The sequence below is a fragment of the Schistocerca piceifrons genome, chromosome 8, assembly GCF_021461385.2.
Source record: "Schistocerca piceifrons isolate TAMUIC-IGC-003096 chromosome 8, iqSchPice1.1, whole genome shotgun sequence".
NCBI classification, from domain to species: Eukaryota; Metazoa; Arthropoda; class Insecta; order Orthoptera; family Acrididae; genus Schistocerca; species Schistocerca piceifrons.
Genome location: NC_060145.1, coordinates 302,530,216 through 302,554,980, shown reverse-complemented (window position 1 = coordinate 302,554,980; position 24,765 = coordinate 302,530,216). Strand labels below are relative to the sequence as shown.

The following is a 24,765-nucleotide window of genomic DNA, read 5'->3' as shown; positions in this document are numbered from 1 at the left end:
TACGACCTTGCACAATGCATACCACAACTATTATCAGGGCGGGAAACGGGATGGCTAATCATGGCTGGTAGTCATACTTTGATTTACACAAAAAATGGCTCTGAGCACTATGGGACTTAACATCTCTGGTCATCAGTCCCCTAGAACTTAGAACTACTTAAACCTAACTAACCTAAGGACATCACACACATCCATGCCCGAGGCAGGATTCGAACCTGCGACCGTAGCAGTCGCGCGGTTCCGTACTGAGCGCCTAGAACCGCTAGACCACCGCAGCCGGCTTTGATTTACACATACTTAATTTATTAACATAATGTTGCTTCAGATAATTCCCCACAATCTTCAGTACAATGCAGCAGTTACTTAGTATAAGTTCTTATTGAAACAAGACAGTTATCAGAACCCAACAAGTATAATTACAAAATGCATATGAAATCAGTTAAGAAACAACTAGCAAACACAGGCTTCGCCACACTTAATAAAAGCTTACAAATGACAGTGTGGGCCAGCCACTTAATTGCATTTGATTACTACACGGCCCAAACAACACTGAAAATTCACGTGGTTAACCACAATTCACTAGAACGTGGATATGTAACAGAAACAAGAAAGATTGCCATGAAATAAACCCAGATTACACTTTACGTGGCTACACACTGTAACATAAATAGAGATGTGACATCGACTCAACAAGCACTACAGAGACAGATCACTGCAGTTAGTCCAAAATAACATGACAATCGATAGAGAGAATTTAATTACTTTACATCTGCTCTGTTTGCTAACGTTTACTTAGTTGCAGGTCTATCTTTATGTAACCCAAAAAAAGTTTAAACATCAGAAAATCACAATGAAATTACTAAACGCGTCTTACCCGCCTTGGCGGAAAGGAAAGATATACTATTGGTATGACGTCTTCGCGCAAACCAATCTAGCCGTGGCAGGGTTACGTAAACACAGCAGGACCTAGGCTGCGGGTTACACCTCACTCCCCGCCAAGGCGTTGGCACTTACAGCAGCTTTTGACAAACACAGGAGAATTGCAACTCTCTGAAACCCACACAAAAATACAGGGCAGAATCCTTGCACCAGACATACGTGCATCAGTCTACAAAATTTTCCGTCCACAGCAGTCATTGACCTTTAAATTGAAACCATTTAAGGACGGTTCACCGATAATAGTAATATCACTTAATACCCTTAAGGGGATACGGAATCACCTATCCCCGCAATGTTAATATATGCCTACTATAGGGAACATTTTCTCACAAACTACTGGAGACAGAGAGGTAAAAATTTTACTGTATGTGCATTTATATGTTACAACAATACTGAAACAACAGTTTATTGTCAAAGTATTTTCTTACAGAGATATTGTACATTTATTTTTAAGTAAATTTTTTCCATCGCTTTTTACTAGACTATCACCCCTAAGTCTTTTGTAAATCAAGTAATTAAAAAATCGTTGTTTCAGTATGTAATAGGGACCTATGTCACTACGTCATAAAAATTTCAGACTTCTAGGTTGACCAGTACCTGAGATAATGTTCCTAGATGAAGTAAAAAGTAAACTTACGGGAAACGGAGAAAGAAGATTAAAACATTCCTGATCCGTAGCTAATACCCCCTTCACAGTCTTCATAATCATCTTCAAGTCTTCTTTTGGCACCCCTCTGCACCTGTCTTGCTTTTTTCACTAATGTCTTGATTATATTATCAGCATGCCTTAGTCTGTGCTGATCTAAAAAGAACATAGCACGTACCGTACGGGAACCAACACACATACCCAACTTTTGAAGGACCTGGCATTTAGTTATATTTCCAAGATTGAAGGTTGCCACAGCATCATACACACCAAAATGTAGTGTATTAATTCCGACAAACACTGTTTTTGGGAGACGATGCCATATCACACTATTCAAGCACTCGTTGGGGTTCTGCGTTTTTCCGTGAAGACATTTCATCAGAAGACTTCTGTCAGCCAGATCTCTGAAAATGGGCTTTATTTCTGCCATGATGGCTGATGGTAGACTGTGGTGGTGAATGTATTTCTCTCCTGTTGTTAGTCCCCTATTGTATTTACACCAGCTGTTTTCACCTTTGGGGCACAAACCATGTTGTGGATGCTCATCCGTGGATGCGGTGTGGAAATATAAAGCCCATATAGCTCTCCTCATTTCTTCAAGATTGCCTGTATTTTGCCTGATTGCAAGGCCATAGCAGTTCTGAATGTGGTCTATTATGGAATCAGTCAATCTTCCTCTGCCATCCAAGGTTTTCCCATCATCTAGTTTTTTCCCTTTCATAACTGATTTTAACCTTCTCAGCCTGGCACCCATTCTCTTCTGCACATGTCCTATACATTCAAGTTTGCTTATATTTACACTGTTCCCGTATGGTTTGCTTTCCAAAACTTCTTTGAATGCTTTAGAGTCACCATCTCCCAGATATTTGACATAGCGAACATTATACCACTGTGAAGAGCGATGAAAAATTTTCTTCACCCCAGCAACCTCCATGCCACCACTACTACCATAATAATTAGCAATACAGTCATCACTGTGTTCATTTTTCAGCCTGCCTGTGCACCTACAGTATTTAGACATTATTGCAACATCAATAACCTTGCCAGTATCAACACTAGTTGCTGTTACAACACCACTGTTGGAGGTGTGGCCCCTTTTCTGCCACGTGCCATCAAACGCCACTGTGAGGTCACGACTGCCGTCATTTTCTTCCACTGCTTCTTCCACAGCAACCTGCATTGACTTCTGTGCTACATCTTCAACTGCAGATCCTAGTACATAATTGTAAGCTTCAAACTTTGAAGGTGCACTTGGAAGATTTAGAACACCACATAGCATATCACCAGCTGCTTTGCCCTTACCAATTGCTCGCAATCCATAAACTAACCTAATATTTACACTATAAAGTTCAGTTTTCTTGTATCCATTATTTACAGTTACTGAAACCGAACTTGGAAACTTACAGCTGTATTTACAAACACTGCATATTAAATTAAACTGGGCAGCCAGGCCAACATGGGATTCTACTTTCAGAGAAACGTTTCCATGACATTTTTTGCAGCACAAACTGTTTTCAAGAGCTTCACACAATATATTCGTATCAATGAGTTCAAAAACTTCATTCCCTCTATCAAGTAAATTATATTTCTCTTCCAAATCTCTTAGTGTTTTATGAGAAGCACTGTTTTCATTTGGTGTAAGTTCGTTCGGCAAATCAGTAATAAGTGGATTCACATTTTCCAACAGTGATGATGATGAACTGCTTTGCTTTGCTAATGAATCATTATTTCTTTTCTTTTGCCAGTTCACACGCTTTTTAAATACTTTTGCTTTAGCTCTAGGCATTTTCACTGCGAAAAATGAAGCACTAAATACGAAATAACTCAACAACAACTACTTTCTTATATCACACTGTTTACAAAACAGTCCCGCCACAAAGTCAAAGAGTAACTTGAGGAAACCAGAGAGAAACATTTTCGGGCAATTAGTGTATAAATAGTCGCTGGAAACCGGGATATTTGAATTCATGTCACTTTAAAGGTACTGCCAAAAAGTTCATGGTCAGCCACGAGAGACGTGTATAACTAAAGCGCAATACCCGATCTCACAAATATATAAAAATAAAATAGTTATAATTGTAGTAGAGCTATGTATGATACGTCATTTTAAAGAGGAAACATGGCAGAATATAATACGCCAATAAAAAAAAATTCGATTTTTTAACCCAAAATCCGATTCCGTATCCCCTTAATAGTCAATTAGAGAACAACCAGTACAGTTATAACTAAGACTTCATTGCGAAGCCAACATTTAACCCACTCACACATAGCTCATCCACATAATTTTCGATTGACGACTGTGTGAGTTCCACAATCATCTAACGAGTGAAACGCCTCTTAACACGTCTCTCAGCCACATACACTAACGGCCAACTTACTTGATGTTTACACACAGCACAACTCAGCGGCTCAAGCAGCTTAACCACTTTACTTCAGGGACCTTTCCCTTGATAGAAATCACAAAACTTGGATCTCCGAGCTGCTTCAAAACAGACTTGCCGACCAATACAATTGCGCGGTATATCACGCTGATAGGGCACAACCGGTCGCAGTCGACACTCCTTTCTCTGGAGACGTCCCAAGTCTCTCAGTGTATTTCTTTCGAAAGCTGACGGCCGACAATTGAAGCCCGCCAACCCGGAAGAAACCCACACGCTATCCAAAGATCACATATAACCTCCAAAATCGATCGCAACGATATAACGAGAGTACCCGATGCTGGCGCCAGTCCGCCACGGCTCAACTGCTTTTACCGTAAGAAACCCGGCCTGTATAGAAACCCATTACAGTCCGGGAAATCGTATATTGGGCAGACAAGTCACACCGTACAAGATCGTTGCGTTGAACACTGTATTCATAAGCGACTGAGGCGACCTTGTAAATCAGCAATCAAGCAACACTACCTGAACAAGGGGGCATTTCTTGACTGAAGTTTTATCCTCAGCATAATCGTTCAGAGACTGTTTCATTAGGGAGGCCATACATACTAAACACTGCTTGGAGCCCAGTACCGGCTAACATGAAACTAAAACGGGAAAAACTAGAGGCCCCGACTTCTGACCCTAGGCAGCGAACGATAATTCAGTGTCAACCAGAGCAGTGTCCGGTAGCACCATCACCGCTCTCTGCACAGCTGCAGAAGGCCTATCTTCGGCTCCCGGCATCAGGGACCACAACATCACTTCCGACCAACTGTGAATGATTTTCCGTGCATGCATATTTTGTGCTTGGGGCCCCGATAAATTTCGACGCCGCCTCTCAACTATCACCAGTCGCATCTTGTAGCAGTGACGACAGCAACTACCATCCCTAATGACGTCGACTAGTTGTTTTGATGAAATATTGTGTGACTTGGACAGTCTTAACCGGTGACAACGCGAGAAGTGTACTTGTGCCAATGAATTATTGCTCAATAGCACCTCAGCTGTCAAAAAAATTCATTATAACTCTCAGTACATTCAATTTGTACGCTCAGCAACGGCGGCCGAAGACTTCCGGCGTAAGAAGTCACCCTCATTCTGCCAACGGCCTTGTAAAAGAGGGGGGAAGGAGCGAACAGAGATTCAGGGCACTCTCTTGCTTTTGGGGTGCGAAACGGAAGAATCAGCAATGATCAACGGCACGAGGATGCGGACGGCAATCGAAAGCACAGCATTAAAGACACGTAATTCGTATTCACAGGATATGTGGCCTGTAGTTGAAAAGTGGCATGATGATTTCTCCATTGGCAAAAGATTCCGGAATAGTTCCCCTTCTCATCTTTAGGAGGGGACTGCCAAAGGGCGTGTGTCTATAAGAAAAAGACTGAATAGCCAACGAAGGCATAACGTTTTACTAGTCGGGGCGTGAAATGGCAGAAGTTTTAACGTGGTATGGAAGCTAGAAAGAAAATGCAAAGGCTCAATCGAGATGTAGTTGGGGTCAGTGAAGTGAAATGGGAAGAAGACAAGAATTTCTGGTCCTGTAAGTATAGCGTAATATCAACGGCAGCAGAAAATGATATTACAGGAGAAGGATTCCTTATGAATAGAAAGGTAGAGCAAGAGTGTGTTATAGCGAACAGTTCAGTGGTAGTATTGTTATCATCGGAATCGACAGCAAACCAACACCAACAACGATAGTTCAGGTATACATGCCGACGTCGCAAGGCGGACATGAAGAGAGAGAGAAATTATATGAGGATAATGATTGGGTAGTTCAGTACGTAAAGGGAGATAAAAATCTAATAGTCAAGGGGATTTGAAGGCGGTTGTAGGGGAAGGAATAGAAGAAACGGTTACGGGAGAACACGGTCTCGGTACTAGGAATGATAGAGAACAAAGACAGATTGAGTTCTGCAATAGATTTCAATAAGTAATAGCGAATACTTTGTTCAAGAATCGCAAGGGTTATAGCTGGAAAATGCCGGGAGATGCGAGAATATTTCACTTAGATTACATCATGGTGAGGCAGAGATTCGGAATTCAGGTACTGGATTGTAAGGCATACCGTGCAGAAGATACAGAATCAAATCACAATTTAGTAGTGATGAAGAGTACCCTGAAGTTCAAGAGGCTAGTCAGGAAGAATCAATGATCAAAAAGAAGTGGGATACAGAAGTACTAAGAATGAAGACATACGCTTGAAGTTCTCCAAAGTGATAGATACTGAGATAAAGAATAATTTAGTAGGCAGTTCGGTTGAAGAGGAATGGACATCTCTAAAAAGGACATCACAGAAGTTGGAAAGAGAAACGTATGTTTGAAGAAAGTAACTGCAAATGAACCATGGGTAACAGAAGAAATACTTCAGTTAATCAGTGAAAGACGGAAAGACAAAAATTTCCTGGAAGTTCAGCAATACAGAAATACAAGTCACCTAGGAGGGAAATCGATGAAATGTAAGGGAAACTAAGAAATCGAAAATGAAAATATTGATGGAAGGGCTCACTTAGGATACAGAAAAGTTAAACAACCTTCGGTGAAATTAAAAGCAATTGTGGTAGCATTAAGACTGCTACGGGAATTCCACAGTTAAATGCAGAGGAGAGAGAGCGGATAGTGGAAAGAGTACTCTTAATGCCTCTATGAGGGGGAAGATTTGTCTGATGCGATAGAACAGGGACAGCAGAGAACGCGGCACGTGTGCATGCACGCGTGCCGAGCTTTCACACGCGTGCGGATCGCTCCCTTCTGACGTCACACGTCCCCCACTACCACACCAGCTGACTGCGCGCGCATGCGCAGAACTACGAACACGCTGCACGCGACAGTGCATTCGCGTAAGGTTGGTTAAAATGGCTCTGAGCACTATGGGACTTAACTGCTGTGGTCATCAGTCCCCTAGAAATTAGAACTACTTAAACGTAACTAACCTAAGGACATCACACACATCCATGCCCGAGGCAGGATTCGAACCTGCGACCGTAGTGTCACGCGGTTCCAGACTGTAGCGCCTAGAACCGCAGGGCCACTAGGGCCGACTCGCGTAAGGAACACCGCCCTGTTAGCATGTGGCTTAGTTCCATATTACGACATTCGATAATATTAAGCTCTGTACAACACATCATGTTGAGCAATACTGAATCTTTGTTGGCTGTTCGTACACCTACAGAAAAATAACAATAACGCTGGGTTTGAAACTGCATTACACCAATAATATCGTGCTTCTCACACCGTCACTCGTAAAATTCTTACAAAATTTAAGCTGAGATATAGAAACCGACTTGAAAGTAGTCTACAGCATGCAGTATGATGTGGAATAAGTGATTCCAACTACATGTGAAACAAGCAAATTTTATATTCTGGAACTACTGTACAAAATTTGCAATAACTACAATTCTCAACAAAACATATGACAAATACAACAAAATTATCACCATTCATTTAATTATTTTTCGTTCACTGTAGACATTATAAAGAACATATACGGCACAAACTGATGGTACATGGACAAACGCAGACAGTTTCTCATATTTTCGTCACTCAGATTGCCACGTAATCCTGACTTATTTAGTTTCATAATCGTAATAAACCTTTCGCACACGTATGTCGATCGAAACACTGATATAACTTTTGCAGCCTCATTGTGGAGACAGGGAAACTCTTCCCGAGGAAAACCTTCGTAAAATTCCTGGGCACTTTTTACGTAAAAAAATTTGTGCTTTAAACGAAAATTACACTGCAGATCGATCAATTCCATTTGCAAATGCACTGGAGTACTTTCAACTGAAACGGCAAAGGGTCTAGGAAATAGTTCAAAAACAGATGGCAGACTGGCAGTGTCCTGAAAACGTTTAGAAAATTGTGCCTGTAGTTCCTCCAACACAGAAACAAATTCGTCAGAAGTTGCGTTCTCTCTCACTTTAGAGAGCGTAGGGCAATGCGCGGTATTCATTTTCATGAGTTGTTCCTTCCACAATGCGAGTTTCTTATTAAATGCCACTTTTTTCATCAGATCAGAAATAAGCTGCTACTCACCTTGCAAAGTCTTATTGAGAGCGTTCAAGAGTGCAGTCAGATCAACTAAAAAGGCGAGGTCTGCAATCCATTTTGGATCTCCTAATTTTGGCTCTGCCTTTCCTTTTTCCTTCAGGAACTCAACAATAGCGAGTCTTAAATTGAAAAATCTTTCGAGGCATGATCCTCGACTTAACCAACGTATTTCCCAGTGGTAAATAACATCTCCGTACTCTTCGTTCAGTTCCATGAGAAACTGTTGAAACTAACGGTGTACTAAGCCATGCGACTTCAAAAAATGTACAACTTCATCACGTGCTCCAAATTTGCATACTTAGCACAAAGAGCTTCTTGGTGTACAAAACAATGAATTCCGTGCAAATCTTCCGTCGATCGTCCTAGATTTTTACGCAACAATGCTACAAGCCCATTTTGAGCACCTCGAATTGCTGGCGCTCCATCTGTGGTGACTGAAACTAACATTTTCCACTTCAGGCCAACGGCTTCAACTGCCTCTTCAACTGCTTTTAGCAAGTCGGTACCCCTCGTTGTGTGTTTCATTGGTACTAAATCTAACAGTTCTTCCGTCATGTGCAAATATGTGTCGACTCCACCAACATAAATCGTTACTTGTGATGTGTCCGATATGTCAGTCGACTCGTCCAAAGCAATCGAGAATGCAATAAACTTGCAGGCACTATCAATTAACTGCCTGTAGACATCCGCTGCCATACCAGCTATGTGGCGAGCTATTGTCTGTCTGGAAAGATTAATTTCACTAAACTTCTTTACTTCCAGTGGCGTCAAGAGTTCCGCCGCCTCAACAATACATTCCTTGATAAAATCACCATCACTGAAAGGCTTATTCGCTCTTGCAATTTTGAGCGCTATTTTGTAGCTTGCTCTTAAAGACAGGTCCCCACGTTCGGTTGCAGGCTAAAAAAAGGAAACAAAAATTGAGTGTACTCTAAATTCGAATTCTAACGACAAATATGTACAAATACCAACATCAGAAACACAAAGATTTGTAAGTGGTACTCGCGTTCGGTCCGTCTCGCTGCATAACGCTACGTCTTCTTCATTCCGCCAACTTATTTGATCTATCAACCCAACTAAATCATTAAGTCCTTTGTGTGTGGTGTTATAATGTCGTTCTATTGCAAATTTGCGGTGCCTGGCGAGTATGAGACTGCGTAATAGACATTGAGAATTTTCATCCTTCTCTTCGAAAAAATATTGCAATTCCCATTCACTCTGAAGGCTCGTGACGTTGTGTTACTACCCCGCCTCTTTGTGTGCGTGTGTTCCATTGCAACAACCACTGTACAGTACTTATAGACTTCCTCTGAATCGCTAACAAATAGCGAGGAATAAACATGGCTGACACTACGAATCAACTAATACATCCTATGCCGGATGAAAAGATGTCGCATCGCACAACTAGTCTAATGTCGCGCCGTGCCGAGCAGTGTCGCGAAAGACCGAGTAAAGCCGAGTAGTGGCGAGGCGGACCAAGCCCTGGACAGCACGTGTGCAGCACATCTGTACACGCGCGGAGTTTGGCATGCCGTGTCCGTCCCTGATGTATACCCATGTAAATGACTTCTTTGGGTATCAGTTACTGCGGACGTTGTTTTTGATCTTGATATTGTGATCATGCAATTTACAGGAATGCGTCATATTAATAATTGTAAAGGATATTAATGAGTGTATGCATAGTGAAAGAGTTGTCGAAGTAGCAGTTTTCTTAGAGAGAGCTATACAGACTGTTTAATGGCTAACACCAGTTATAATCATTATAAAATGTTTTACTATCCCGAAGATATTATCTCTGTAACTCGAGTTTAATACTAAATGATCCCTTAACTTTTTGGTGAATGGAAATAACTACAATACAATAAATTCTTCACTGTTAGATCACGAATAGCTGTACTCATGGGTACTGAAAATGTACCGGAACTATTGCGTTTCAGTATGTCTGACATCTGCGTTTTTCAATGCATGCTGTGATGTAACCCCAAAAACTGAACCCTGCTGAATCCGTGTAATTCCACGTGTTTCTGTATTGTAGTTAATACATTGTGGTGTTGCAGGAGAAGCACTAAGCGTTGAGCCTTTAAATACAATCGAATATTTGGAGAAAACACCTCTGTTAACACCGAAATTTTCACAAATTTTATTGTGACTTCGAAACCACACTGGTCAAACGTCTTGCGCTTCAGGGAACGGTATCTTCTTTTGAGGTTAAGTGATGTGCCTGTATCATTGAGGCTTCGTATAATGATAGAGCAACGAACTAAGAAAAAATATCATTACAAGTGGTAAAATAATGGAAACGGAAGTCTAGTGCAGTACTTATAAACTTTCTACGAATCGCTAACAAATAGCGAGGAATAAACATGGTTGCCACTACGAATGAACTAATGCACCCTATGCCAGATGAAAAGATGTCGCATCGCACAGGAAGTCTAATGTCGCGCCATGCCGCGCAGTGCCGTGAAAGACCGTGGAAAGCCGAGTAGTGGCGAGGCGGACCGAGCCCTTGAAGGCATGCATGCAGCACATCTGTACACGCGTGGAGTTTGGCACGCCGTGGTGGTCCTGCGATAGAAGAAGAAACAGGCCTCGATGTAGAAGAGATAGGGGATCCATTATCAGAATTTAAAAGAGCTTTGAATCACTTAAGATCGAATAAGGCAGAAGGGATAGACAAAGTTCCAACAGAATTTGCAAAATAATTGGGGGAATTTGCAACAAAACGGCTATTCAAGTTGGTGTGTAGATTGTATGAGTTTGGCGCTATACCAGTTGACTTTCGGGAAAACATCATGTACACAATTTCCAAGACTGCAAGAGCCGACAAGTGCAAGACTTATTGGCCAGTCAACTTAACTGTTCACACATCCAAGTTGCTGACAAGGATAATACACAAAAGAATGGAAAAGAAAATTGAGGATGTGTTAGACGAGTCTCAGTTTGGCTTCAGGAAAGCTAAAAGCATCAGATAGGCAGTTTTGACGTTACGGTTCATAAATGAAGAAAGACTAAATAAAAATCAAGACCGTCCACAGAATTTGTCGACCTGGAAAAAGCGTTCGACAGTAGAAAATGGTGCAAGATGGTTGATAATCTGAGAAAAATAAGGGTGATTTATAACGAATGACCGGTAACATAGAACATGTACAAGAACCAAGAGAGATCACTAAGAGTGGGAGATCAAGAACGGAGTACTCAGATTAAAAAGGTTGCAAGATAGGTATGTAGTATTTCGCCCCTACTGTTCAATCTCTAAATAGAAGAAACATCGACGGAAATAAAAGAAAGATTCAAGACTGCGTTTAAAATTCAAGGCGAAAGGATAGCAATGACAACATTCGCTGATGACATTGCTATCCTTAGTGAAAATGAAGAATCATTGCAGGATTTGCAACAGTCTAATGAGCACAGAATATGTTTTGATAGTAAATCGAAGAAATATGAATGACAACAGCAAGAAATTTAACATCAGGATTGATGATGAAGTAGATGAAGTTAAGGAATTCTTCTACAGCCGGTCGGTGTGGCCATGCGGTTCTAGGCGGTTCAGTCTGGAACCGCGTGACCGCTACGGTCGCAGGTTCGAATCCTGCCTCGGGCATGGATGTGTGTGATGTCCTTAGGTTGGTTAGGTTTAAGTAGTTCTAAGTTCTAGGGGACTGATGACCTCAGATGTTAAGTCCCATAGTGCTCAGAGCCATTTGAACCAATTCTTCTACATATGCAGCAGAATCACCCATGATGGACATAGGAGGAAAGATGTAAAAAGGAGAATGGCATTGGCAAAAAGGGCATTCCCGACCAAGAGAAGTCTACTAATATCCAACATAGCCCTTGATTCGAGAAAAAAATTTCTGAGAATGTACGTTAGAAGCACAGCATTGTATGGTAGTCAAACATGCACTTTGAGAATGTGTGTTTGGAGCAGAGCATTGTGTGGTAGTCAAACATGCGCTTTGGGAAAACTGGAACAGAAGTGAATCGAAACATTTGAGATGTGGTGCGACAGAATAATGTTGAAAATTAGATGGAGTGATTGGGTAAGGAATAAGGTTCTCCGCAGAATCGGCGAGGTAAGAAAACTGTGGAAAACAGTAGCGGCATGATGGTAGGACATCTGTTAAGGCATCAGGGAATATCTTCCAAGTTACTATAGGGAGCTGTAGAGGATGAAAACTGTAGATGAAGACAGAGATTGGAATATATCTACCAAATAACTGACGACGTAGGTTTCAAGTGCTATTCTGAGATGAACAGGTTGGCACAGGAGAATAATTCATGGCGGGTTGCATCAAATCAGTGAGGAGATAGATGACTCAAAAATAAGCAAATAAATAAATTCCTACGTAACTCCTTTCAATACCAAACATTCATATATGATGTAAGGATCTAATTCTTTTCTTTCTTTCAATTGCAGTAAGTTATCAGGGTGTGTTACATTCAAATGAAGGACCTCATGAAAACACGAATTCATTTCTTAGTAAGCTTGCTTGCTTGCTTGCTGTTACCTTTAGAAACTAAACATGGCAAATGACTGAGAACACAGAAATGTCAATAAGTGGTTCGAGATTACATCATCCATTTCAATAGATTTTTCAACTTTGCTCTTAGTAATTCAAGTTTCGCACTTTTCAATTATCTCTTACGTAAGATAATAGTTCGAAGAGTATTTCGCCTCTTGTCTGGAATGCTCAGTCATAGACTTCCGTTTTCATTATTTTTATACTTCCGTTTCCATTATTTTACCACTTGTAATGATATTTTTTCTTAGTTCGTTGCTCTATCATTATACGAAGCCTCAAAGATACAGGCACATCACTTAACCTCAAAAGAAGATACCGTTCCCTGAAGCACAAGACGTTTGACCAGTGTGGTTTCGAAGTCACAATAAAATTTGTGAAAATTTCGGTGTTAACAGAAGTGTTTTCTCCAAATATTCGATTGTATTTAAAGGCTCAACGCTTAGTGCTTCTCCTGCAACACCACAATGTATTAACTACAATACAGAAACACGTGGAATTACACGGATTCAGCAGGGTTCAGTTTTTGGGGTTACATCACAGCATGCATTGAATAACGCAGATGTCAGACATACTGAAACGCAATAGTTCCGGTACATTTTCAGTACCCATGAGTACAGCTATTCGTGATCTGCCGGCCGTGGTGACCAAGCGGTTAAAGGCGCTGCAGTCTGGAACCGCGCGACCGCTACGGTCGCAGGTTCGAATCCTGCCTCGGGCATGGGTGTGTGTGATGTCCTTAGGTTAGTTAGGTTTAAGTAGTTCTAAGTTCTAGGGGACTGATGACCTTAGAAGTTAAGTCCCATAGTGCTCAGAGCCATTTGAACCATTCGTGATCTAACAGTGAAGAATTTATTGTATTGTAGTTATTTCCATTCACCAAAAAGTTAAGGAATCATTTAGTATTAAACTCGAGTTACAGAGATAATATCTTTGGGATAGTAAAACATTTTATAATGATTATAACTGGTGTTAGCCATTAAACAGTCTGTATAGCTCTCTCTAAGAAAACTGCTACTTCGACAACTCTTTCACTATGCATACACTCATTAATATCCTTTACAATTATTAATATGACGCATTCCGGTAAATTGCATGATCACAATATCAAGGTCAAAAACAACGTCCGCAGTAACTGATACCCAAAGAAGTCATTTACATGGGTATACATCAGGGACGGACACGGCATGCCAAACTCCGCGCGTGTACAGATGTGCTGCACACGTGCTGTCCAGGGCTTGGTCCGCCTCGCCACTACTCGGCTTTACTCGGTCTTTCGCGACACTGCTCGGCACGGCGCGACATTAGACTAGTTGTGCGATGCGACATCTTTTCATCCGGCATAGGATGTATTAGTTGATTCGTAGTGTCAGCCATGTTTATTCCTCGCTATTTGTTAGCGATTCAGAGGAAGTCTATAAGTACTGTACAGTGGTTGTTGCAATGGAACGCACGCACACAAAGAGGCGGGGTAGTAACACAACGTCACGAGCCTTCAGAGTGAATGGGAATTGCAATATTTTTTCGAAGAGAAGGATGAAAATTCTCAGTGTCTATTACCCAGTCTCATACTCGCCAGGCACCGCAAATTTGCAATAGAACGACATTATAACACCACACACAAAGGACTTAATGATTTAGTTGGGTTGATAGATCAAATAAGTTGGCGGAATGAAGAAGACGTAGCGTTATGCAGCGAGACGGACCGAACGCGAGTACCACTTACAAATCTTTGTGTTTCTGATGTTGGTATTTGTACATATTTGTCGTTAGAATTCGAATTTAGAGTACACTCAATTTTTGTTTCCTTTTTTTAGCCTGCAACCGAACGTAGCGACCTGTCTTTAAGAGCAAGCTACAAAATAGCGCTCAAAATTGCAAGAGCGAATAAGCCTTTCAGTGATGGTGATTTCATCAAGGAGTGTATTTTTGAGGCGGCGGATCTCTTGACGCCACTGGAAGTAAAGAAGTTTAGTGAAATTAATCTTTCCAGACAGACAATAGCTCGCCACATAGCTGGCATGGCAGCGGATGTCTACAGGCAGTTAATTGAAAGTGCCTGCAAGTTTATTGCATTCTCGATTGCTTTGGACGAGTCGACCGATATTTCAGACACAGCACAAGTAGCGATTTATGTTGGTGGAGTCGACACAAATTTGCACATGACAGAAGAACTGTTAGATTTAGTACCAATGAAACACACAACGAGGGGTACCGACTTGCTAAAAGCAGTTGAAGAGGCAGTTGAAGCCGTTGGCCTGGAGTGGAAAATGTTAGTTTCAGTCACCACGGATGGAGCGCCAGCAATTCGAGGTGCTTAAAATGGGCTTGTGGCATTGTTGCGTAAAAATCTAGGACGATCGACAGAAGATTTGTACGGAATTCATTATTTTGTACGCCAAGAAGCTCTTTGTGCTAAGTATGCAAATTTGGAGCACGTGATGAAGTTGGTAGTCACCATAGTACATTTTTTGAAGTCGCATGGCTTAGCATACCGTCAGTTTCAACAGTTTCTCGTGGAACTGAACGAAGAGTACGGACATGTTATTTACCACTGGGAAATACGTTGGTTAAGTCGAGGATCATGCCTCGAAAGATTTTTCAATTTAAGACTCGCTACTGTTGAGTTCCTGAAGGAAAAAGGAAAGGCAGCGCCAAAATTAGAAGATCCAAAATGGATTGCAGACCTCGCCTTTTTAGTTGATCTGACTGCACACTTGAACGCTCTCAATAAGACTTTGCAAGGTGAGTAGCAGCTTATTTCTGATCTGATGAAAAAAGTGGATGCATTTAATAAGAAACTCGCATTGTGGAAGGAACAACTCATGAAAATGAGTACCGCGCATTGCCCTACACTCTCTAAAGTCAGAGAGAACACTTCTGACTCATTCGTTACTGTGTTGGAGGAACTACAGGCACAATTTTCTAAACGTTTTCAGGACACTGCCAGTCTGACATCTGTTTCTGAACTATTTTCTAGACCCTTTGCCGTTTCAGTTGAAAGTACTCCAGTGCATTTGCAAATGGAATTGATCGATCTGCAGTGTAATTCCCATTTAAAGCACAAATTTTTTTACGTAAAAACTGTCCAGGAATTTTATGAAGGTTTTCCTCGGGAAGAGTTTCCCCGTCTCCACAATGAGGCTGCAAAAGTTATATCAGTGTTTGGATCATAATCGATACAAACCTTTCGCACACGATTGTGCGAAAGGTTTATTTCGATTATGAAACTAAATAAGTCAGGATTACGTGGCAATCTGAGTGACGAAAATATGAGAAACTGGCTGCGTTTGTCCGTGTACCATCAGTTTGTGCTGGATATGTACTTTATAATGTCTACAGTGAACCAAAGATAATTAAATTAATGGTGATAATTTTGTTGTATTTGTCATATGTTTTGTTGAGAATTGTAGTTATTGCAAATTTTGTACAGTAGTTCCAGAATATAAAATTTGCTTGTTTCACATGTAGTTGGAATCACTTATTCCACATCATACTGCATGCTGTAGACTACATTCAAGTCTGTTTCTATGTCTCAGCTTAAATTTTGTAAGAATTTTACGAGTGACGATGTGAGAAGCACGATATTGTTGGTGTAATGCAGATTCAAACTCAGCGTTATTGTTATTTTTCTGTAGGTGTACGAACAGCCAACAAAGATTAGGTATTGGTCAACATGATGTGTTGTACAGAGCTTAATATTATCGAATGTCGTAATATGAAACTAAGCCACATGCTAGCAGGGCGGTGTTCCTTATGCGAATGCACTGTCGCGTGCAGCGTGTTCATAGTTCCGCGCATGCGCGCGCAGTCAGCTGGTGTGTTGGTGGGGGACGTGTGACGTCAGAAGGGCGCGATCCGCACGCGTGTGAAAGCTCGGCACGCGTGCATGCACACGTGCCGCGTTCTTGGCCGTCCCTGGTAGACATGCTTTCTGCAATTAAGTAGATTCTCTACTCTACTGAAGAACTTTTTCACAGGGATTTTGAAAACTAATTTATTGTTGCAAAACAATGCATATCGTTCCAGTAATATTGTAATACTTGAAACTTTTAATTCAGTTTAACATACTGCAGTTAAATACAGGGGTTTGTTGAAATAATGACTCAGAATTTCTGTGAAAACTCTTAAAAGCTTTTAAAACAAAACAAACATAGTGAACATTTTACAAGTTCAGTCTTCATTTGTAAGTACACTCCTGGAAATTGAAATAAGAACACCGTGAATTCATTGTCCCAGGAAGGGGAAACTTTATTGACACATTCCTGGGGTCAGATACATCACATGATCACACTGACAGAACCACAGGCACATAGACACAGGCAACAGAGCATGCACAATGTCGGCACTAGTACAGTGTATATCCACCTTTCGCAGCAATGCAGGCTGCTATTCTCCCATGGAGACGATCGTAGAGATGCTGGATGTAGTCCTGTGGAACGGCTTGCCATGCCATTTCCACCTGGCGCCTCAGTTGGACCAGCGTTCGTGCTGGACGTGCAGACCGCGTGAGACGACGCTTCATCCAGTCCCAAACATGCTCAATGGGGGACAGATCCGGAGATCTTGCTGGCCAGGGTAGTTGACTTACACCTTCTAGAGCACGTTGGGTGGCACGGGATACATGCGGACGTGCATTGTCCTGTTGGAACAGCAAGTTCCCTTGCCGGTCTAGGAATGGTAGAACGATGGGTTCGATGACGGTTTGGATGTACCGTGCACTATTCAGTGTCCCCTCGACGATCACCAGTGGTGTACGGCCAGTGTAGGAGATCGCTCCCCACACCATGATGCCGGGTGTTGGCCCTGTGTGCCTCGGTCGTATGCAGTCCTGATTGTGGCGCTCACCTGCACGGCGCCAAACACGCATACGACCATCATTGGCACCAAGGCAGAAGCGACTCTCATCGCTGAAGACGACACGTCTCCATTCGTCCCTCCATTCACGCCTGTCGCGACACCACTGGAGGCGGGCTGCACGATGTTGGGGCGTGAGCGGAAGACGGCCTAACGGTGTGCGGGACTGTAGCCCAGCTTCATGGAGACGGTTGCGAATGGTGCTCGCCGATACCCCAGGAGCAACAGTGTCCCTAATTTGCTGGGAAGTGGCGGTGCGGTCCCCTACGGCACTGCGTAGGATCCTACGGTCTTGGCGTGCATCCGTGCGTCGCTGCGGTCCGGTCCCAGGTCGACGGGCACGTGCAGCTTCCGCCGATCACTGGCGACAACATCGATGTACTGTGGAGACCTCACGCCCTACGTGTTGAGCAATTCGGCGGTATGTCCACCCGGCCTCCCGCATGCCCACTATACGCCCTCGCTCAAAGTCCGTCAACTGCACATACGGTTCACGTCCACTCTGTCGCGGCATGCTACCAGTGTTAAAGACTGCGATGGAGCTCCGTATGCCACGGCAAACTGGCTGACACTGACGGCGGCGGTGCACAAATGCTGCGCAGCTAGCGCCATTCGACGGCCAACACCGCGGTTCCTGGTGTGTCCGCTGTGCCGTGCGTGTGATCATTGCTTGTACAGCCCTCTCGCAGTGTCCGGAGCAAGTATGGTGGGTCTGACACACCGGTGTCAATGTGTTCTTTTTTCCAATTCCAGGAGTGTATTTACAGCCCCCTGCCGCTAGAGGGCTCCGAATTGAAGCTTGTGCCATTTCGATCTTTAACATAATTATGTCGGTGCGTCAGAAAGCGAAGATCTCGTCCACACATGGAGTGCCCTCTCCTTTAGCTTGACAGTGTCGGACCACACACAAGCGCAGCAGTCCACCACCTTGGGATCACTGTCATTGCTCGTCCTCCATACAGTCAAGACTTGGCCCCATCCGATTTTCATCTGTTTTCAAAACTTAAAGAACTTCAAGGACTTCACTTTGATAGCGATGAAGCGGTGCAAGCTAAGTTTGTGGCCCCGTCAACAAGTCACCCATACATGAAGACATCAGCAAACTGACCTCTCATTGGGAGAAATGTGTTCGTCGCCAGGATGACTATGTTGAGAAACAAATACAGGGTGTTTATAAATGAATATCGGAATTTTAACGCTTTATGATATTTATTATATTAAACTTACAGTTATAAATGATATGTCAAATGAAAGAGCAACTCAAACAGTTTTACCAAGAACCTTATAAATGTTCAATGTGAGCACCATTTGCAGCCGAGTTCATCCCAAACGTTGATAAGTGTGTCTTTAGTGATTGTAGCGACAGCTGCTTCAATCCGGTTTCTTATTTCAGGGAGTTCTGCTGGTTGCGGAGGCACGTACACATGATCCTTGATGAATACCCTGTATGTAGACATGAAGAATAAAACTGTAGAATGTTAACAATGCTTGTCTTACCAGAAAAGCTGTAAAGATTTTCCGCATAAAAAAAATTCAGGGGCATTGGTTTTCAGCACGTCCTAGTAGAATTAACTTTGATTTCTTACCACACCCCAGACATCTCTCGTATCATGATGGAAAATTCTTCAAGTAGCGTAATAGACTGCGTGGTGAAAGGTGTGTGGAGATGGGCAGAATTAATTAACGTTTGTTTGTTGTTTGCACATTGCAGTGTTACACTATAGACACTATAGAAAAGCTATGCTAACCACATAATAGTAGAAAACAAATTACCTGGACTATATCATCCTCCTACTGACAGCTCTAAATGTTGTACTGTAAAAAAAAAAAAAAAAAAAAAAAAAAAAAAAAAAAAAAAAGCTGTTTTGGCCTTATTATGTGTAGAAATACTAACTGATGCACAGAAACCTTAAAATTATTTTCTAGAAATAATCGGATAATATTGTTTAAAATACACTGCTTGAGGCATGTCACGGACCTAGCGGCCACTCCCGCCGGAGGTTCTAGTCCTCCCTTGGGCATGGGTGTGTGTGTTGTTCTTAGTATAAGTTAGTTTAAACATAAGTAGTATGTAAGTCTAGGGACCGATGACCTCAGCAGTTTGGTCCCTTAGGAATTCACACATACACACACACACACATACACACACACACACACAGACATACACACACACACACACACACACACACACACACACACTGCTTGACAAAAAGTCAGACATCCAGAAGACGTGGTCGGATATCAATATCACTTCGTACATCTACATACCACAGGCGACTATAGTTAATCTGAGTTGTAACAGGTAGAACGGCCATCAGAGTGCATTAGTGTTGTTCGTGTATAACGTTTTTACCAGGCCTAGTAGTATACAGAAGGGGCATGAGTAGCGTCAAATGCCAAGAAGGTGAAACTATCTTTAATTTTTTTTTTTTTAAACAGTGACCTACAGAATTTTCCCTGACAAAGACAACTCATCCTTAACCTATTCATTTATTACGCACAATATACAAGCAATCTGACTTCTATACATTGACAACGTGACTTCCAATTATTAACACAAAATAATGGCCCTGAATTGCAAGAAATCCTAATAATAATACAGATCCAAAAAATACGTAATTAAGGAAATATGGAACTACCTCAAACTACCTCACATTGCCTTAACTCATTTCGATCGCAAATCCCGATAGTGGAAACCCTATTCTTTTTCATAAGTCACTAACCTCAGAGAAAATCTTCATAACACGAATTACAGCAATTACAGAAAATAGCTACAACGCCAACTAAATAAAAAGATTCTAACTACTATAGACTCTAACAACTAGGAGCCATGTGTTTAACAAAAGAAAGATTTTGTTGAAATGCAAACAATGTTTTTAGAAAATTTTTTTCTGTGACATCCAGTTCCAAAAATTATATAGTAGTCAATAATTCCACTGCCCAAACATTATACATTTCCTTCCGTATTTTCTTATAAACACATAATTTCATCTCACTTTACAATCCACTAAGAAAATCATGTCTATACACTTTTCTATACACTCGCTAACTGCTAGTCCGTCCAACCACAGAATCTATTTCCGAGGACACAGTCTACAGTACTGGCAACATACAAACAGGCTACTTACAAAAGGCACGCAGGAGCCGCAAACTCATCTCATTTGAGACAGCGTCATCAGCACCTGACGGAGTCTGAAAGAGGCCTCATTGTTGGTCTCCATCTGGTCGGCTGGTCGAATAGTGCAGCATGTTGATTTGTGGGGCTTTCGAATGTGACAGCCGATGGTAGACTACTACATGGTAAAATGACGGCTGACAAACGCGTCGTCAAGGATCCAGTCGATCACGTCTGACCACGACGAGGAAGGATCGGCGTATTGTGCACCAGGCACACCGTAATCCATTCACATATTCGGCTGCTATCCAAGGAAAGTAATGGTCCTTGCTACATTCTGTGTCATCCCGCACCATTAGTCGGAAACTAGCAGCAGCGAGACGGGAATTATCGTGCGAAGGCTGCCATTGATACCACATTACAGACGGCTGCTAGAATGAAATTTCCACTCTGCACTGATATGATACTTCCTGGCAGGTTAAAACAGTGTGCCAGACCGAGACTCGAACTCGGAACCTTTGCATTTCGCGGTAGAGCACTTGACCGCGAAAGGCAAAGATCCCGAGTTCGAGTCTCTGTCCGACACACAGTTTTAATCTGCCAGGAAGTTTCATATCAGCGCACACTACGCTGCAGAGTGAAAACCTCATTCTGGAAACATCCACCAGGCTGTGGCTAAGCCATGTCTCTGCAATATCCTTTCTTCCAGGAGTGCTAGATCTGCAAGGTATCCAGGAGAACTTCTGTGAAGTTTGGAAGGTAGGAGAGGAGGTACTGGCGGAATTAAAGCTGTGAGGACGGGTCGTGAGTCGTGCTTGGGTAGCTCAGTTGGTAGAGCACTTGCCCGCGAAAGGCAAAGGTCCCGAGTTCGAGTCTCGGTCCGGCACAAAGTTTTAATCTGCCAGGAAATTTCACAGACGGCTGGTTTTCGAGTGGACCCGTGACCTGGGTGCATGAACTGCTGATGAATGGCGTCGCACTGAGGGGATGACTTCCACGGTATTAGAGGTATCTGTAGAGGGCAAAATCTGTAGGGGAAGATAGAGATTGGAATACATCCATCAAATAATAGGGGACGTCGGTTGCAAGAGCTACTCTGAGATGAAGAGCAGCTTTGACAAAGGGCAGATTATTATTACGCAGTGGCTCTGAACGAGTATCGCGGTAACGGCGAAGTGATTGAATGTTAACCTCCTACTGTTGTGAGGGTGGTAAATGGCTGAACGTCCACGACTCTTCACAGAATATGGGGTTCGGAGGCTTGTCTGCTCTGTAAAGTAGGATAGATGGTGATCTCTGCCATCTTTTCTGAAGGAGCATAATGCTGGTGCACGTACAAATGTTTCGGAGAACGCCGTTCATTGTACATTGTTGCACATGGAGCTCCGCAGCAGACCACCCCTACGTGTTCACATGTTGGCCCAACGACATCGTCAATTACGATTGCAGCGTGCTCGGGACCATCGGGATTCGACCGTCAATGAATGGAGCGTGTCGGCTCTTCGAGTGAAACACGTTTTTGCTACGCTAGGTCGATGGTCGTCCCCACAAATGTGGTCTTCGAGGTGAACGGTGGCTCCTCGAAATGCGCAGCCTGATGGAAGCAGTATTATGCTATGGGAGACATTCTCCTGCGCTTGCATGGGACCTGCGTAGTAATCGAATATACGCTGCGAACCACCTGCATCCCCCTTAATGCTTTATGTCTTCCCCGACGAATATGTCATCTTTCAGCGGTATGATTGTCCGTGTCTCGGATCCAGAACCGTGCTACAGTAGTTTGAGGAGCATTATAGTGAACTCACGTTCACATCTCGGAGACCAAATTCGCCCGATTTAAATACCTTGGAAGCCATGTGGGTCGCTATCGGGCAACCTCACCGCGTACACAAATCAGCGGAGCATTATCTATACGAATTACATGACCTATGGGTAGACCTCCAATGTTACATGCCTCCACAAAGCCACCAATGAAGTTTTCACTCTGTATCGGAGTGTGGGCTGATACAAAAATTACTGGTAGATTAAAACTGTGTGCCGGACCAAGACTCGAACTCGAGACCTTTGCCTTTCATGGACAATTGCTCTACCGTCCGAGCTACCCAAGCACCGTTGGATCACTGATACGAAGAATAAGTTACGTATTTCTTTCCAAAGTCGGACAAACAAGCCATTAAGAAGGTTGTAATAATGTTTTGGGTACCAGTGTATACAGTACATGTAGATACTCTATAATTACAAACATATCCTGCAGACGTTTTCCTGTAGAATTTTTTTCTCTTGAGCCTTACTGTTATTACAAGTAATATGATTATCATGTAATCGAGAATTGCCCTCTTTGACGTCTTTCATTTTCAAATTCGAGTTGATACTGTCAACAGTTCATTAATATAATGTTCCATTTTCGATATCATCTTCATACATTCATGTCACTTGGTGTTACAGAAATTATTTGGCTGAGAAGCATTTCTTTATCCAGTCAACTGTAACAATGTAATTCTGTTTGATTTTGTTACAGGATAATGCATATACCACTGCATCGGACATCAAAGCATGACGGTGGAGTCCTACCAACGTACGGGCACCCAACTGCCACTAAAGAGATAATATAACGATACTCAATACTTTTACCGCTCTACTTTTGTTTACATTGTAATTGTTTAATAACAGTAATTTTTGTGACTAAACTATTGGATACGTATTTACTGAGTATTGTTTCTCATTTTCCTTATTTTTCCCTCAGTTCCCTCTGAAACACCGAAGCTTCTTTCAGGAAAAAATATTCTCCTTTGTCAAAGTCAATCGATTATGAAGAGATATACTTATCAGTCCTAAGTTGGAGTGCTCCTCGCTATTTTGTGCTACACCCTTTACAAAGGATTATGCAACAGGTAGTTTGAGAGGGCTGAGAAAGTGTGTTAGAATACCTGTCTGACTTATTTGAAATTGGTACGAAATATTTCGAAGAATAAACGGAGGTACTCTTAACTAACAGCCATCAATTATAGACATCTAAAAGTCACTTGCCGAAGAAGTAATGGTAGAAGTACATACAACGAAAAACGTAGCTCCCTTTAATTTCTTACTGTACGGTTATTCAAACATTCATGACATTACATAACCGACAATCAATCAAATCACAACCAAATAAAATGATTGAAATAACGCCGCGGGACGTTGGAATGAAGTATTAAAAAGAACCGTGTTCTTCAAATATAAAATATCACTAGATAGCACACAGCAATCGTCGGCGAAAATTTGAACCACTAACTGGATGGACCTGATATTTCTGTGACCTAAGCTATTTTCTTTTGTAATTGGCTGTTCTTAGATTCAAGAGCCCTCTTGACAATTGGATTCGTGTTTACATTCGGTTCCTTATTAGTAGCAAACCATACAATGCCGGATTAAAATTCAAGGTTAATGGAAATCAATGATAGGATACACTAATAACACCCAAAATGTGTAGGAAAGAGACATCACGATTCTGGCAGTCTTATCTGGTCACTACTTTCCGAAAAAGGCTTCATGTAGGTCAGTGATACAAAGGGCAACCAAAAGACCTTTCAGCAAAGGAAGTATCCCACTGGAGGCAAACACAGTAATAAAGATCACACCATCCAACGACTTCTCTTCCTCCATCTCTAACGCATTACTGAACAAAATTACACAGTAGCAAAACAGAAGTATGTGAATAACTAGTATCACTAACATTGGCGGTGTATCACAAAAGATTCCAAACTACTCGATAAGACACCATATTATAATAGTATTCTTTGCAGTAGAAACGAATATACAGTGTAAATCGTGATAATGACCCATATCCAGATGCAGTAATATGTAATGTGACAGAATGTTCCATTTTACACCTAGTAAAAACTGGTATACTCTATCGTAATAGATATTCAGAACAAATAACAAACACACAATAACGACAGTAATATATGCTGACAACACAGGATATGTTTGGAAAACACTTAGACTACACCCATAACACAAAGGCCATAAAATGGATTTCACTGCAGAACAGGAGTTATATTGTCCTTTGATAAAACATGAAGACAATGTACTAAACGACAGGGTCGAAAGTAAGGCAGTGGATTTGTTCAGGCGTTCCCACACTATTCTTAAATGAAACATTACTACTAAATAGACCATCTAATCAAAGGTCTCCGGTCATCTATTGGTGTTGACTCTATGCTTGAACTCTCTGGG

At 42.1% G+C, this 24,765-nt stretch overlaps 1 long non-coding RNA gene across 2 annotated transcripts in view; it reads left to right on the top strand.

The window, feature by feature from the left end:
- Positions 1 to 23,251, top strand: part of LOC124711548 — a 70,715-nt gene extending 47,464 nt beyond the window's left edge. For both annotated transcript variants that reach the window (XR_007005485.1, XR_007005484.1), the window contains exon 2: positions 23,069 to 23,251. This is a non-coding gene — a long non-coding RNA (uncharacterized LOC124711548). The remainder of the gene's footprint in view (positions 1 to 23,068) is intronic.
- The last annotated feature ends 1,514 nt before the right edge of the window (positions 23,252 to 24,765 follow it).